Here is a 17862-nt window from a genome sequence, read left to right on the forward strand (position 1 = left end):
GCAGCCCATTATAGTGAATGGGGTTCCACTTTATGGCGATTTCTGCTTTATGGCGGGGGTCCGGAACGGAACCCACCGTATAAGCGGGCCCCGCCTGTATCGTGTTGAATAACTGTGTGATGAAATATCAAGTGTAGAGATTATTCTGGAATTCACACTTCAGGAAACCAGATTCCCAGAGGCTGATTCTTTCAGACCCATTTTTGACATTGGTATTAAGTAGTCATATACTAAAAATGGGCTCAAAAATAATTATCACAAAGCCCCATAACTATGTTTCATAAAAGATAAAACGTGTTATATCCCAGATAAACACAAGTAGACATTTGCTATATGGGAGAGGAGGAAAGTGGGAACCTATGCAGGGAAATTTGCAATAAACTATAGTTAAACAGTTGGAATACAAACTATCAAGACAACATTTATTTATTTTATTTATTTATTTAATTACACTTCTAAACCGCCCTATAGCAATAAGCTCTCAGGGCGGTGTACAACAAGATAAAATTACATTTAAAATATGAGCAAGTGTGGATTATACTATACAATTATAAAAACACTATAAAAACAGGATAAAAATAAAAGTAAAATAAAAACTGCAATTACAATTAAATTTAAGATTAAATTCAGAATTAAGTTTAAAATGCCTGGGCGCAGAGGTAGGTTTTTACCTGGCGCCTAAAAGATAACAAAGAAGGCGCCCGGCGTATCTTGTCTGGGAGGGCATTCCATAGTTCGGGGCCCACCACTGAGAAAGCCCTAGATCTAGTTGCTGTTCTCCGGGCCTCCCTATGAGTTGGGACCCGGAGAAGGGCCTTCGACGTCGAGCGCAGTGAACGAGTAGGTACATAGCGGGAGAGGCGTTCCAGCAGGTATTGCGGTCCAATGCCGTTTAGGGCTTTATAGGTAAGAACCAACACTTTGAATCTGGCCCGGAAACATATTGGTAGCCAGTGCAGTTGGGCCAGAATAGGTGTTATATGGTCAAACTTTTTCGTCCGAGTAAGAACGCTGGCCGCAGCATTCTTCACTAGCTGAAGTTTCCGAACTGTCTTCAGAGGTAACCCTACGTAGAGTGCATTACAGTAGTCCAATCTAGAGGTTACCATAGCATGGATGACTGAGGCGAGGTGCTCCCTGTCCAGATAGGGTCGTAGTTGGGCTACCAGCCGAAGCTGGTAGAACGCATTCCGTGCAACTGAGGCTACCTGAGCCTCTAGTGACAGGAGCGGATCTAATAAGACCCCCAAACTACGGACCTGCTCCTTTAGAGGGAGTGTAACCCCATCTACGGCAGGTCGGACATCAACCATCTGGGCAATCTTATGTATTACTTTCACTTATATAATTAGTATATGACATAGTAGCCTAGGCAGTTTTTTCTTTTCATTATTACTACAACTAAATTTGGTTGTTCTGTTTCCCCCAATAAATTAATTGTTATTTAAGATATTTAGGGGCTTTTTGTATTTTTGTTATTGTGTATGCTGTATTTTGTTGTACATATTTGTTCATATTTTTGCAACAAAATTAAAAATTTTAAAGTTCCAGGGTAATTAAGGGCTGTTATAAATGTCCATCATAAATTAAATTAAGAAATGAACAAACGTAAACCACCATGGCTGCCTGAAAAAAGAAACTCCAGCCTCAAGGGCTCTCTCCTGCTGCACACCTGAATAGATTCTTCAGCTAACCACTACAGTATGAATGTCTGATACACAGCAGGCTTCAAGATAAAATCTGAATTACTTTAGAAGGTAATAAATGCCTGGCTGTAATCCTGAATAAACAACCTCACTTCAGCTTCAAATTGTGGTGTAAACCTACACTTTTCAGGAATGTTTTGCACCAAACACACACACCTGAGCAAACTGAATACCAGTGATGTGGTGAGATCCATTTGGGAGAGGGGGTGACTCTGGCACTAGATTTCTTGAGTCCACTCCAAAATCCATTTAGGAGAAGACCCTTAAAACAGCCTGAAATGGAATTAGAACAGGGGTGGATAATCTCTGACCCTCTAGATATTGTTGGCCACGCTGCCTGAGGCTGATGGGATATGGAGTTTAAGAAGATCTGAAGGGCCAAAGGTTCCCCATAACTGAATCAGAACACTGTTAAAACAACCAAGGCATCACCTATAGATGCCAGGGTGAAGGCACTCTACAGAAGCTCAAGGAGGCAGGAGTGGGGGATAGGGACAACATCTCTATTACAAATGGAGCAAATCCAAAATGAACAGCCAGAAACTAACAAGAGAGATCAAAATGGCATGTACTTCAGAAGGTAAATGCATTTTAATATAACTATTTCTAAAAATATGCTTTTTGGCTTCCTTATTTTCAGCAGTAACTCTTCCACCAAGATTCAGGAAATTCCTTAAGATTTTTCTGCTCATGTGGTCAACATACTTAAGAACAAATTCACCTGGCAACATTCTTGCAGTTTTCATACCCCGAAAATATCTGATTTGAGAGAGAGAGCTGTAATCTCAGGAAACTGAATTTTTCCCACTGCACAGTGGACCTCCACTGTAGACTCCTTCACTCTAAATATCTTTATTCCCATGGAAGACTCCTTAAATGGCACCAAAAAGGTTTCCTTCTTCCTACTCTCCGATGTTATTTCCAGTGAAAACAGCAAAGTTCATCTCAAATCTACTTGATACCTATCCCTTGCACTGGGATGCACTGGGGAGACAAGCATTTGGCAAACAAAATTCTGAGACCTATGAAAAAATAAGCTCTGCTTGAATCCTGAGGCGCATCCGGAAGAGCAGAGTCACAGCCAAAAGGGCAAGGGCAAGTCTAAAATAACAGAGTCAAGTCAAGATATGCAGAATCACAACAGGCAAGGCAAAGTATGGTCTGTCAGGACCCTGGACAGATCGCAGTAGCAAGTGCTGGATGGAAGCCACCCTAGGAGAGCTGTTGTCTCAGCATCATGCTCACACCTTACAAAGGCCAGCTCGTCTGGACCTGCTGTTACCCCACTGCCTATGAAGAGCTGTCTATTTCTCAAGAGGGCTATCGCCCAATTCTGTAGCCACTGGATCCTAGAGCACAACAGGGGGTGAGAACTGCAGGGGGGTGCCCTGTGAGTCTGAGAGGACGGGCAAAGCCTAACAGGTCCTGGAGTAGTCAATGATGGCTTCTTGGGCAATGCTTTCTTCCTTTCCAAGACTTTGTCTGAGCCAGGAGAGAACTAAGGCCAGAAAACATGATGCCACCTTGAGAAACTATAAATTTGGACCACAGCTGAAAAGTTCTTCCTGCCACTGCAATGAAATATCACATCTTTTTGATATCTTAACATTTTATTAGACCTTTTTGCAATCCAGCTTACAAAAAATAACTTACAATCATATAAGTGAGAAGGCAATTGTATTTATTCTACAACTACAGAACATGACACAGAATTATAAAATTCTTAGCTTTCCATTTTTTAAATACAAGGAATTCTGAACTACAGATAAAAAATCACAGTGCAAAACTCATCAAAAATGCTGATGCTATTGCAGCAATGAAACACACAACATCATTATTAGGTATTTTTAGGACAGGAAGATAAAATGTAAAGTATCATATTGTCAAAAGGTAAAGATGGGGATTTTGGAATACTATGTCTGTTTCTGATAGTCCAGTCTGAAAAAATGATATCACAGAAGTGGAAAACGTACAGAAAGGGGCAATTAAAATGATCAAGAAAATGAATGAACTTTCTATAAAAGGAATATTTTTAAAAAATATTTTACATGGGGATTTTTTAGCACTGTTATTTGACTTCAGTTTTTAAGACGGAACTATACAGCCACTAGAGTGGGTACGCACTATAGTAAGCATGGATTTTTCACATTCCACAATATTAAATCGAAAATACCCCCCATGTCATTCTGATGCTTCCCATAACCTCATTTCAAAACAAAACCTTACAAAACTAATAGTCCTGAACTCAGAAATGTTAACAACCCTCTAAATTTTCATGGCAATACACAAAACAGTCAGAGAGAATTGAGAGTTCAAAGTGTGAAAAAAGAGAAACATCAGACCCATTTTGGACTTTTTTCTGTCAGAGTTTTCATAATTTGCTGAAATCAATTAAAAATCAGCCATCTTCACAGAGTACCTGTAATTACTGACCTTGCCCCATACTCTGACCTTCATCTTCTGCAGTTTAAAAGTGCTGAGAGGAGACTCCTATTCTCCGACAGAGCTCCAGTGGCCAGAGTGGTTTAACAGTCAGTCACTCTGATTGAAGGTCTGTGAGGGGAACAGGGCGTCTCCTAGCAACTCTCAGCACCCTTCACTAACTACACTTCCCGGGATTCTTTGGGAGAAGCCATGACTGTCTAAAGTAAAATAAAGGTCTGGTGTGGATGTGGCCAGGGAGAACTTTGGTTTAAATTTGGGTAGGAGGCTACATGTGCCTGCTGTAGAAAAAGGTGGGGGAAACAATGAAAAACGATACTGTTTACAATGTTTTCCTTTTGGAAAGGAAAGGGGCTTCCCCTCTGCCCAGTGCCCACCTACCCAATCTCTTCCCATCCCCCTCCCTCCTACCCCTCCTTTCTGCCCCCCTCCTCCCCTCCCTGCCCCTCCCCCAGGTGAGTTTCACATATCCTAAGCATGATTATATTTTAATTGTATTTTATGTATTTTAATTTATTTTAATGTTTTTGTGATTTTACTGTTTACAATTTTATTATGTACATGTTTGATTTTATTTTTGTAAGCCGCCCTGCCCTATTATAGGGTAGAAGGGCAGGACAGAAATATTTTAAATAAATAAATAAATAAAATGATTGCACAGGAGTAAATCCCACTGAACTCAAAAAGCATGCAAATGATCAAACTTGCCCTCCCCTCCTCCTCCCTCCTATCCCCTCCCTTTTGCCCCTTCCCTCTCCCTTCCTTCACCCCTCCCTTCCTCTCCCCCCTCCCCTTCCAATCCCCTCGTTCCCCCTCCTCCCCCTCCCCCTCCCCTCCTCCTCTCCCATGGTCAGTTTTACATATCCTAAGCATGATCGCACGGGAGTAAATCCCACTGAACTCAATAACCATGCAAATGATGAATCCATTCTCAGCAAACTTGCAAAGGATCCCATTTCTTACCTCCCAGATTAAAAAGCAGAGAAATTCACTAATATGCAAAAACCCTTGTGGTTTGAGAAAGTACCAATAGCCAACAGATATTTCTAATAAGCTTTAAAAAAACAGGGAAATTGGGTAGCTAGCAGCTATAGTGAATGCACCAGGGGAGCAGGAGACCCAACTTCCTATCTGAGATATTGTTTATTGTTGTTATATGCCTTCCAGTCGATTACGACTTATGACAACTCTATGAATCAGTGACTCCAATAGCATCTGTTAAAAACCACCCTGTTCAGATCTTCTAAGTTCAGGTCTGTGGCTTCCTTTATGGAATCAATCCATCTCTTGTTTGATCTTCCTCTTTTTCTACTGCCTTCTGTTTTGCCCAGCATTATTGTCTTTTCTAGTGAATCATGTCTTCTCATTATATGTGCAAAGTATGATAACCTCAGTTTCATCATTCTAGCTTCTAGTGACAGTTCTAGTTTAATTTGTCCTATGACCCAATTATTTGTCTTTTTTGCAGTCCATGGTACGTGCAATGTTCTCCTCCAATACCACATTTCAAATGAGTTGATTCTTCTCTTATCGGCTTTTTTCACTGTCCAACGTTCACATCCATACACAGATTGGGAATACCATGGTCTGAATGATTCTAACTTTGGTGTTCAGTGATACATCTTTGTATTTGAGGACCTTTTCTAGTTCTCTCATAGTTGCCCTCCCCAATCCTAGCCTTCTTCTGATTTCTTTACTATTGCCTCCATTTTGGTTAAGGACTGTGCCAAGGTATTGATAATTCTTGACAAGTTCAATATCCTCATTGCCAACTGTAAAGTTACAAAAATCTTCTGTTGTCATTACTTCAGTCTTCTTCACATTCAGCTGTAGTCCTGCTTTTGTGCTTTCCTCTTTAACAACCTGTCAGTTGTGCTGTGGGGTGCCGCAAGCTACCATCTTGTCTCCATGCTGTTTAACATCTATATGAAGCACTTGGCAGCAGTCATCAGGAGATTTAGGGCAAGGTGTCAGGAGTACGCTGATGATAACCAGCTCTATTTCTCTGTAACATCTGAATCGGGAGAGGCTGTGCAGCCCTTAGACTGCTGCCTGGACTGTGGTGGGCTGGATGAGGGCTAATAAACTGAGTCTGAATCCTAGCAAGACGGAGGCACTGTGAGTTGGTGGTTCCCGAGTTCGGATAATTTGTCAGTTGCCTGCTTTGGATGGGATGGTACTCCCTCTGAAAGAGCAGGTTTGTAGTCTGGGGCTGCTCCTGGATCCATCTTTGTCACTACAGGCCCATGTGACCTCAGTGACTAGGAGTGCCTTTTACTAGCTTCGGCTGGTATGACACCTGCAGGCAATTTCTGGACCTGGATAGCCTGACCACTGTTGTCCACACACTGGTAACCTCCAGGTTGGATTACTGTAATGCGCTCTATGTTGGGCTGCCCTTGAGGTTAGTCTGGAAGCTGCAGCTGGTGCAAAATGTGGTGCCAAAACTGCTTACTGGGGCAGGGTATCGCCAACATGGCACCCTGCTGCTGAAAGAATTGCACTGGTTCTAGTTTTGGTGTACAAAGCCCTATACAGCTTTGGACCAGGATACCTGAAAGACCGTCGTATTCCTTACATACCCAGTCGATCACTGTGCTCTGCAGGTGGGGGCCTCCTGCAGATACCATCTTATCAGAAGGTAGGTTCTGCACAACACAGGAAATGGACCTTTAGTGTGGCTGCAGTGGAATTCCCTCCCCTTAAATATTATCTTTTTGGCACCTATTGAAGACCTTCCTCTTTCAACAAGTCTTTTATCACAGTGCTTCTGTGTTGGAATTGCTTTTTAATATGCATTTAAACCTTTTTTTTAAGCAATTATCTTTTTTAACCTTTTTTTAAAAAAAAAGTCTTCAAAGCTTTTTAAAAAAATGTCTTTAAAGTTGTTTTGTTTTAATGTATTTTAATGTCTGTTTTTATGCTGTTTTAAGGTGTTTTTAGTGCTTTTGTTTGCTGCCCTGGGTTCCAGCTGGGAGGAAGGGCAGGATATAAACCAAATAATAAATAAATAAATAAAATAAGCTTTCATCAGCACCGAGATATTGTACTGCCCTACAAATTGGTCAAAATGCAAACACAATTTGGGTTGGTCTTTCACAGTCCAATCCCCTTCCTGTGTAGCTTGGAAGAATTTCATAACATGTGCCTCTGAACATATGGTGAGTGGTGGCAACACCTGCAATCAGCCCAAATAACAGAAACAAGACATGTGCTGTGCTTGTTTTCGCAGGGAGGAAGCAACAATATTAAAACAGGTGATATAGTTCAGCTGATCACTATAAATATGTTTGATTTACTTTGCAATTTTAGTGAAGTTTCCTATAGGAAATAATTTTTCTTTTGCTTGTTTCTGTGAATATGTGAAGTACAGCACACCTTGCAACACTAAAAAAAAGTTCCCAGAACAATTATGGAATAATGGCACTGACTATTCTGCAGAATAGTTTCCAGTGGACATGAGGAATGTCTCAGTTTGCACAAGATAAAACAGTGGGAGGTAAAATATATTATAGGAAATTTCTAGATGTGCTTATATTTTTAATTGACCTTTCCTTAAGTGGAGCCGTTTAAGCATAGCAGGCTGAAAACATGCGTCTTGGGCAGGCCAAGTTTGTTTTTTCCAACAGCTAGAGTCATTGCTGAAGGAGCAACATATTGTAATCAGTCTGATTTTACATCAAACTGCAGTTTCAGATTCAACTGTTAATGCGCCCAAAGTAGAAATAGAACATAATCTGCAGTTTGAAACACAAAAGGCTGTCTTCACCATCATATGACATTGACCAGTAAAAACGCTTTGAAATTAATAAAAATAAATTTGACACAGATTTCTAAGATGAATGAGAGAAATAAAATTGTTAGATTCTCTGTAGAAACACAGAAAAGAAGCAACGTAAGAACACCAATTAACATACACAAATGTAATTCTCCATCTTTGGAGATGGCAGGTGTTGCCACCACTCACCATATGCTCAGAGGCACATGTTACCAAATTCTTCCAAGCTACACAGCAAGTGGATTGGACTATGAAAGACCAACCCAAATTGTGTTTGCATTTTGACAAATTTGTAGGGCAGTCCAATATCTCAGAAAGAAGGTCAGGTCTCCTGCTCCCCTGGTGCAGTCACTGTAGCTGCTCAATTTCCCTGCTTTTTAGAGTTTGATGGAAATATCTGTGGGCTATAGGTACATTCTTAAACCGCAAGGTTTTTTGCCTATTAGTGAATACATATTTTACTGAGTAGTAGTAGATTTGGTACTATTAATGTTGTCATCTGTATTAAGTTATGTTTTTCTTCATTTCTGTTTTTGTCATCTGATGTATTACATAATAACTGTTTTTCAGTTTGTATCTAAGAAAAATGAACCACAGGGAGTAGGGGGAGAATACAAATATCAAGTCTACATGATTGAGGTTTGTAAAAATGGATGGAGAATTTCTTGTCCTTCATAATGATTTAGTAATACTAGAATACTGGTGCTTGATTAACTTACAGAATTCACTGCCACAAGATGTGGTGATGGCAGCTAGCTTAATGTAAAAGATACATTCTAGAACATAGAAAGCTGCCTTATACAGAATCAGACCAGTCCTTCTAGCTCAGTATTGTCAACACTGATTAGCAGTGACTCTCCATAATTTCAGACAAGAGATGTCTCAGGTACTACCTGGAGATGCCAGGGATTGACCCTGGTGCCTTCCACATGCACAGTATGTGCTCTACTGCTGAGGCACAGCCCTACGTATGGGGGAAGCAATTTGACAACACACTTGCTGCATCCTGAGGCAGTGTGATCAAAACCCCATCAACCATGTCTATCTGCACCCTTAGGGTCAAATTACATTATGTGGGAGATGCACAATTGATCTCCCAACTGTTTAAAAATAAATAAATAACTGAAATGCAACTACAACAGGAGGGGCAAAAAAAACAGTGCAGTGACAGAGCAAAAAGCAGTGGGGGGGGGTTGAGAGAGAAATCTTCATAGGGAGAAGGGTAAAAATTTAGCTGTTGAATACTCCCTGCCCCACCTCTTCCAGTCATTGCTCTGACCAAACGGTAAGCCCCCTGTACCTGCATTTCAGGAAGAAAAGTAATCAAAGATCAATCTGGAACATGTAGTTTTGCCCTTGGATAGCTTAAAAGTTGGATGAATTTGTCTATTAATAATTGTAATCCATGACAGCTAAGCCAAACCTTCATGATAGCACCATATCTGCTATCTTTTCGGCGCCTTTTGAAGACTTTTCTTTTTCAACAAGCCTTTTAAGTTGAGAGCTATCCCAGTCTGTGTCTGTATTGCTTAATATGTTTTTTAATAATGTTTTTAACCCTTTTTTAAAAAGTTTTTTAAATGTTTTTAACGCTGTTTTGTCTTAATGTATTTTAAGATTTGTTTTTATGATGTTTTAAAGTGTTTTTAGTGCCTTGTTTGCCGCCCTCGGCTTCGGCAGGGAGGAATACAAATTAATTAAATAAATAAATAGATAGATGATGATGATGATGATGGTGATGGTGATATAGGTAGCATATAAATGATTGTTATTGTGGTATATGATAGTTTTTATTTGGAAGTTTGTAGTTAATTTTGTTTGGTTGTAGTGTGTGAATGTTTATTGTATTGGGTGATTGATGAAGTGTGTGTATGTGTGTCTTTGTGAATTGTCGTGCGTACTGGTGTAAAAGTGTCTTATGTGGTGAGAATGAAACCAGGTGTGTATGTATATGTGATTTCTTTTTTATTTAATATGTGCCTGGGAGAGAGTATTATACATCAACCGGGGAGACTTTTGGGGGCCCCAATTAGCGTAGTGACGGGTAATGGGAGGTATGGTGTTGTGAAAAGAACGTGTCAGGTAAGGGGAACTCGCCCCAGACAAATAGTGTCTGTGACTTGTTCCGGTTCTCCTCACATCCCCGGGATTGCTGGTTGTTCTATCAGTCGGCCTTCGGATCTCCATGTGCTGTTGTTGAACGCCAGGTCGGTACATCATAAGATCTCCCTTGTTCATGATTTAATTGTGGAGGAGGATGCCGACCTGGTGTGTATAACCGAGACCTGGGTGGGAGATCAGGGAGGAGTTGCTCTTTCCCAGCTCTGCCCACCTGGGTATACGGTTCAGCATCATGGTAGAACCGAAGGACGGGGAGGTGGGGTTGCTGTGGTCTATAGGAGTTCTTTCTCACTCACCAGGCACCCTGTACAGGTGACGACTGGCTTGGAGTGTCTCCACCTTGTGCTGGACCAGAGAGACAGACTGGGAATTTTGTTGGTGTACCGCCCGCCCTGCTGCTCAACAAATTCCCTAACTGAGCTGACAGAAGTAGTCTTGGAGGTATTGTTGCGGTCCCCTAGACTATTGGTACTGGGGGACTTCAACGTCCATGCCGAGACTGCTTTATCTGGGGCAGCTCAGGACTTCATGGCCTCCATGACAACCATGGGGCTGTCTCAATTTGTTACTGGCCCGACGCATGTGTCGGGACATACCCTTGATTTGATCTTCGCCACTGGACATGGGGATGGTGATCTGGAGGTTGGCGGTTTTTCATCTATTCCGTTGTCATGGACAGATCATCGCCCTGCTGAAGTTTAAGCTCACAGCGTCCCTTTCCCTCTGCAAGGGTGGGGGACCTATTAAAATGGTCTGCCCCCGGAGATTAATGGATCCGGAAGGTTTCCAAAGGGCTCTGGGGGATTTTCCGACTGAGAAGACTGGTGCTCCTGTCGAGGCCCTGGTCGAACTGTGGAATACAGAGATGACCCGGGCGGTTGACACGATCGCTCCCATGTGCCCCCTCCTATGTAGAGCTCATACAGCTCCATGGTATACCTTGGAGCTGAGAGCGATGAAGCAAGAGAGGAGGAGGCTTGAGTGCAGATGGAGGCGAACCCCCGATGAATGCAATTATGCCTTGGTAAGTGCCTGTTCTAAGCGATACATAGTAGCGGTGAGGGCAGCAAAAAAGAACTATTTTGCTGCCACCATTAAGTCATCACTTTCCCGCCCAACAGAGCTTTTTAAAATAGTACAAGGGCTTTTACACTCTGGCCCTCGGGACACTATAGATTCCTCTGTAGCCCGCTGTGACGAGTTCGCTGGGCACTTCCAAGATAAGATCGCTTGCATTCGCCGGGACTTAGACTCCACTATTATAGCAGTTGGACCTAATGAAGCATCCAGAGCACAGTCTTGTCCTTATTTCTTGGATGAATTTCAGTCTGTGCAGCTTGAGGATGTTGACAAGATCCTTGGAATGGTGCGGGCGACCATGTCTGTGATGGACCCTTGCCCCTCTTGGCTGGTGAAAGCTGGCAGGACCGGAACCGCCGGCTGGGCCAAGGAGGTGATAAATGCCTCTTTGAGAGAGGGAGTGGTCCCTGACTGCCTAAAAGAGGCAGTAGTGAGACCACTCCTGAAGAAAGCCTCCTTGGACCCAGACAATTTGAACAACTATAGACCTGTGGCGAATGTTCCGTTCCTGGGCAAGGTGCTGGAGCGGGTGGTTGCCGGCCAGCTCCAGGGGCTCTTGGATGACACTGATTATCTTGATCCATTTCAATCCGGTTTTAGGCCCGGTTTTGGTACCGAAACAGCCTTGGTCGCCCTGTATGATGACCTTTGTCGGGAGAGGGACAGGGGGAGTGTGACCCTATTGATTCTCCTTGATCTCTCAGCTGCTTTTGATACCATCGACCATGGTATCCTTCTGGGAAGACTCATGGAGTTGGGAGTTGGGGGTACTGCCTGGCAGTGGCTCCGCTCCTACTTGGTGGGTCGTCACCAGAAGGTAGTGCTTGGGGAACATTACTCGACACCCTGGACTCTCCATTGTGGAGTCCCACAGGGATCGGTACTGTCCCCCATGCTCTTTAACATCTACATGAAGCCGCTGGGTGCGGTCATCAGGAGTTTTGGGGTGCGTTGTCATCAGTATGCTGATGACACGCAACTCTATTTCTCCTTTTCATCCTCCTCAGGTGAGGCTGTTAACATACTAAACCGTTGCCTGGCCGCGATAATGGACTGGATGAGAGAGAACAAACTGAAGCTCAATCCAGACAAGACTGAGACGATGTTGGTGAGTCCTTCCCCTGCCCAGATGGTGGATGTTTATCCTGTTCTCGATGGGGTTACACTCCCCTTGATGGAACAGGTTCGTAGCTTGGGAGTTCTTTTCGATCCTTCCTTGTCACTGGAGGCCCAGATGGCCTCGATGGCACGGAATGCTTTCTACCATCTTCATTTGGTAGCCTAGCTACGTCCCTATCTGGACGATGATGACCTCACCTCTGTTGTTCATGCTCTGGTAACTTCTAGATTGGACTACTGCAATGCGCTCTACGTTGGGCTGCCCTTGAAGATAATTCGGAAACTACAGTTAGTCCAGAATGCAGCGGCCAGACTGTTGACGCGGACCAGAAGGTCCGCTCATATAACACCTGTTCTGGCTCGTCTGCACTGGCTCCCTATTTGTTTCCGGGCTAGATTCAAAGTGCTGGTTTTGACCTATAAAACCTTACACGGCATGGGACTGCAATACCTGGTGGAACGCCTCTCCCAATATGAACCTACCCGTACACTGCGCTCAACATCTAAGGCCCTCCTCCGAGTGCCATCTCATCGAGAAGCTCGGAGGGTGGTGACTAGATCTAGGGCCTTTTCGGTGGTGGCCCCCGAATTGTGGAACAGTCTCCCTGATGAGGTGCGCCTGGCGCCGACGCCGCTATCCTTTCGGCGTCAGGTGAAAACCTTTTTATTCTCCCAGGCATTTTAAAGTGCATTTTAATCTGTTTTTAAAGTGTATTTTAACTGTACTTTTTATGTTGTATTATGATGCTGTTTGCTTTTTGTTGTTATTTGTTTGTTTTTGATTTTTGACTTTATTGTGTTTATTGTAGTTATATATTGTGCTGTTTTTATCTCTTGTGTACACCGCCCAGAGAGCCGTCAGGCTTAGGGCGGTATATAAATGAAATGAAATAAATAAAATAAATAAAATAACTGCAGAATAGATACTGGGGAGAATCAAGTAACTGGGATTGACATCATTGTACAATGACAGGCAGCAGTAGCTCTGTCTCAGGCAGCAGTACAAATGAATGAATAAAGGCAAGGTTTAAATAAACATAATGGATTTATATCACATAGGCATGATTTTTTAAAAAACTTTACAGAAAAGTAGGCATGTGGCCAACAGAAAGTACAATAATGACCAAATAATCTTATGTGACTTTGCAACATTGCAATGCCAACACAGGGTGTAATATCACATACATATATTCTAAAATATCTGCTGATAGAATATGTCCTTCAAACACTAATTACAAAGATATGATTGCTCAAAGCCTTGAAATCCAGAAGATGGAGACAGTATACCAAAGATGTATTTCAGATAACATGCCAAACATGTTTTGACTTATAAAGTCTTCTTCAGTGGCATATAGTCAACGGGCATCTCCTTGTGCAGAGGCTCAGAGAGCCAAGTTTGAAAATAAAATGGCATAGAGCTCTTCTGCAGTACAGCAATATCCAAGCCCCAATGACTCTTAAGTCTTCACTTTTATCATACATATATTTTATCATACATATATACTCTATGCTGCACTTCAGCATAGAGGCAGCAGAGCATCTTGCACCATTCCTAAGCACAAATAACTTGGAAGTTAATAAAGAATGTCTGGGCTGTCCCAGGCCAGAGCAGGGGGGAGAAGATGGCCAGACAATTTTTCCAACGCTGTACATAACTCCTTTCCTCCTCTCTATGAGGACCATAAGCAGAAAAGGGTTTTAATAAAAACCACACTTCTGCAAAATTTGCACAACGTATTTATGCAAAAGGCACAGCATTCAGTATTAATTTCAAAAGAGTTTAAGTCCTCTAGAATCATTTTAGCACAGACTACATTAAAATCTACTACTGGTCTACTCGCCTAAGATTATTCTGAGGCTGAATAAATACTTTACCACATTTTGGACCCTGGAAAGTGATAGATCAATCACCTCAATAAATGAGCAATCCACTTCCTGATAGTATTGAAAGAGACAAAAAACAAGCAGACATTAACTGAAAATGTACTAAGTAATAGTGGGAAGAGCTCTGATGCTTAACTAAACTATTTTTCATCAAGCTATGTTAATCAACATTTTGCAAGCATCTCTGTTTTTATGACTTATGATGTTTATGCACAGTACTGTAACATCCTTGTGCCAAAACCCCTAATTGGACCAGCCATATCTAGTTTGCATTTTTTGTTTGCCGTGAACTTTGAAAAAAGTAACTTAACTGGTCATTCAATGATTTTGCAACTAAACAACTGAGCATAGAATAGGGACTAAAACAGCACAGAAGGCCACCATGAAATCCAAATAGTTTGTTACCTTAAACCAAAGGTGCAAAGATGCAAACTCAAAACTGGTTGCTCTGAAAAATTATGCATTCAATTTTTGCCTTTTAGAAACTGCACTTAAGTAGCCTTTGGAGAGTTTGAAAGACAAAAACCATACACCACTTACAATGTGATGCAAGCATTATGGGTCAACTACCTATTGTTTTTTAAAACAATTTTAAAGCCTCCACTTTTTCTACTGCACAGAGAAATATCTGAGCAAACAGGGAATGTAACTATACTTTATTTCCCCCATGATTAAAGAACACCTGTGTGTGAATGTGGATGCTGTAATATAAACACACATCAGATGTAAGGCTACAAACAAGTTCTCCTGAAGCTCAAGGCACCACTGCCCAGTCCAGTTATGATGGGACTTCAGAGCCAGAGTCAACTGTTGGTCATTCATACTGGGTGAAAAATAGGTTAGCTAAGCACTGGAGGGCAAGGATACCTTCATTATCCAAGAATGCTATTTGGCATAAACTGACCATACAGGAATTTTATGAGCACTTGCTCAGCCATGTAGGGACCCATGTTGTTACCAGGTAGCTCAGGACAACTGGAACCCTGCATGTGCCCCAGAACTTGACTTTGCTCTGAGCAATGAAAGCACCATTGCCCTAAATCAGGGAATGCCCCTATGGTGCAAGCCAGTACTAGTTTAAACAAGTGCAGACACAAGTGGGAAGTTGCAATTGCCCTAATTAATTCTGGAATCAGTGCAATCTCTAATCACCTATAATTTGGCCATTAATAAAATCTGGACATTACTCAAACCATCCCTTGTGAATGAATGGGACCAGCTGGCAAGTAAAGCCCATTTTAATTAAACTTGATATCATCTTTGCATTTCCTGAAAGATCCAAGTTTATTCCCTTCCCAGCAGAGGTGAGATTATGTTATCTGACTAGAGATTTGAGGTGTGGAGCCACTCCTATGGTTTGGCTTTAGATCTGCCATACGACACTTAATTGGCCTGCTCAGGATTTTCCAAGCACAGACCTTAGTGAAAAAGTCCTTTCAGTTTCAGGGCGAGGTTGCATGATAAGTTTATGCTTTGTGAACACACCATTTTGTTCAGTTTTTTGGAATCATATCCAGGGGCTATTCCACGCTATTCTTTTTCAAATGCTCTACCCCGCCTCTGAACTGTGTTTGTTATTTACAGGAAAGGATTCATTTTCCAAGGTCCCAGCAGATGATTTGGAACTCACAGAAAAAGAGAGATTACCTTGGCCATCTGCACTTGCATATGGAGATGCCAGGTTTTGCCAGAACCCATAAGACGTCAAGTAGTTTTCCACTTTCACCCCCAGTACCCTCTGCCACAGAACAGGTAAGTATTAAAATCTCACATTTTTTCCCTTTCTTCTTTCTATTTTTCTTATTCTCATTATCTTCTGCATTTCTGGCTCTTGCAAGATAGAAAAACTAGTACCTTGCATGTAACCTTTTCCCCTTCCTGATTCTTTCACTGGCTTTATTGCAAACCCATGTCTCCAAGACTCTTCATAACTCCGTATTAGGCAACTCTTCACCTTTCATTCTTTAGTATTTTAGTCTCTCACTCCCCTCTTCCCCTTGCAATTAAAATTAAGTATCTAGCCCAGGCAACATTTGGGTGGCTTACCCTGTGTAATGCATTATTAACCCTTTCTATGTTCTATGCTTCTGTAGTGGTATTTCAAGCCTGAACACTATTTGGTTACATTAAAATCATTTTGCATTGGCATGTTATTACATTTAAATCTTTATTCTTTTATATAAATATTGCAATTGCAACAATGGTGTGATATCGCTAGCTCTCTGGAACATGCATACTAATAATGGTTCCTGACTGATGAGTGCTAAATTCTCCAAAGCAAGCAAAGTATTCATAGCTAATGAAATCCTCTCTGTGTGCCCTCAACTGTCTCTTGTAAAGATCCCAAGAAAGATCCTGAAATTAGCACTTTCAGTAAACAGACGTGTAAGATATGTGTTCATGCACACCTTCATACAGACACTCTAGCAGATCTGGCAACAATGTAGAGAATATGTTGACCTGTTGTTTATGACTGTGCATACATTTTACATTACAAAGGGAAAAGAAAAAAATTATTGTCAATCGCTCTCTCTGTACTCTATTTAATAGCCAAAATACTAAGTTGAGTAACAAAAATTAGGTTTTATCACAAATATTTCTAAATTTGGTAAGTTGCTAGTCCACCCACAACTGGAACAACAGAACGCATCATAAATATGTTAGTCTGCTGCTGTTGTGATTAAGCAAGGTTATTCCATGATCTCGGCCTTTTGCCTTCTCTAAACTGTCACCTAGTGACAGATTTCATCATGCTAAGTGAACTGTTCATCCCAGCTGGTCATTTATAAGAACTACAGTCTGAGCTTTGCTTTCTACCACCCCTTCTCCCTCCCCATTTCTTTTCCCTCATGTATCGTGTCTTTTAGCTTATACATCTGAGGACAAGGACTGTCTTACTACTGATTTTGTAACCCACCCTGGGAGTATTTTTGGCCAAAGAGTGAGGTAAAAATGCTTTATGTAAAATAAATAAATAGGCTGAACTGGCATCAAGCATGACACTTTCAGTGCATTAATCTACTTAAGACAGCAGCAGATCTCAGGGTAACGGAAGGAATCACAATGTTGTTATATTCTAGCAAAAAAACCCCAAACACCACCAGTTGCTAACATGTTTCATATCAAATTAGTCAACACAAGTGGCAGTGAATATATCATGGGAGGGGGGAAATGGGAAGACTAAGTTGACAGAATCTCACAGCCTACAGAGGTGTAATTGCCTCTAACTGCACCATCTTCTATCACTAGCTGGTTCTATTAAAGGGATGACAGATGTACGTAAATCTTGCGCTGAGGAGGAATGAGGAAATGCAGGGGAGGAAAGTATGGGTTTAAAATTATGTGCCATTTATCAATAGCAGATAAGAGGGGAAGTTGAGCTACTATATAGTGTTCCGCCAGCCAGAGTGACCTAACAGCTGAAAGAGTTATGCCGCCTCTCAAATTTACTGGGAACAACATTCTATTTATAAAGACACACCACCAACCGGTATCCCTTAGGAAGAAAAGGAAAGATGATCTCACAAGAGTTTTGACTGGATGCTGCCTACATTAAAAAAATTAAAAGGAAAAAGAAAAGGCACCAGGATTCCCGCTCGTATTGGTCATTCCAAATGTTTCTGAGCTTGCACGTTTAAAAAGGGGACCATCACTAATCAAACATCACAAAGCTGAACTCATACATATACAGGAAAGAAAACCCACAACAACTCTGAAATCTACTTGCAGGAT

The 17862-nt window shown here is 41.7% G+C and overlaps 1 protein-coding gene across 7 annotated transcripts in view; it reads right to left on the reverse strand.

Moving 5' to 3' along the window:
- Positions 1-17862, reverse strand: part of ARHGAP26 (Rho GTPase activating protein 26) — a 421406-nt gene that overhangs the window by 202097 nt on the left and 201447 nt on the right. The gene's annotated exons all lie outside the window — the stretch shown is intronic.

This window comes from Rhineura floridana, chromosome 3 (genome assembly GCF_030035675.1).
Source record: "Rhineura floridana isolate rRhiFlo1 chromosome 3, rRhiFlo1.hap2, whole genome shotgun sequence".
Taxonomy (NCBI): Eukaryota; Metazoa; Chordata; class Lepidosauria; order Squamata; family Rhineuridae; genus Rhineura; species Rhineura floridana.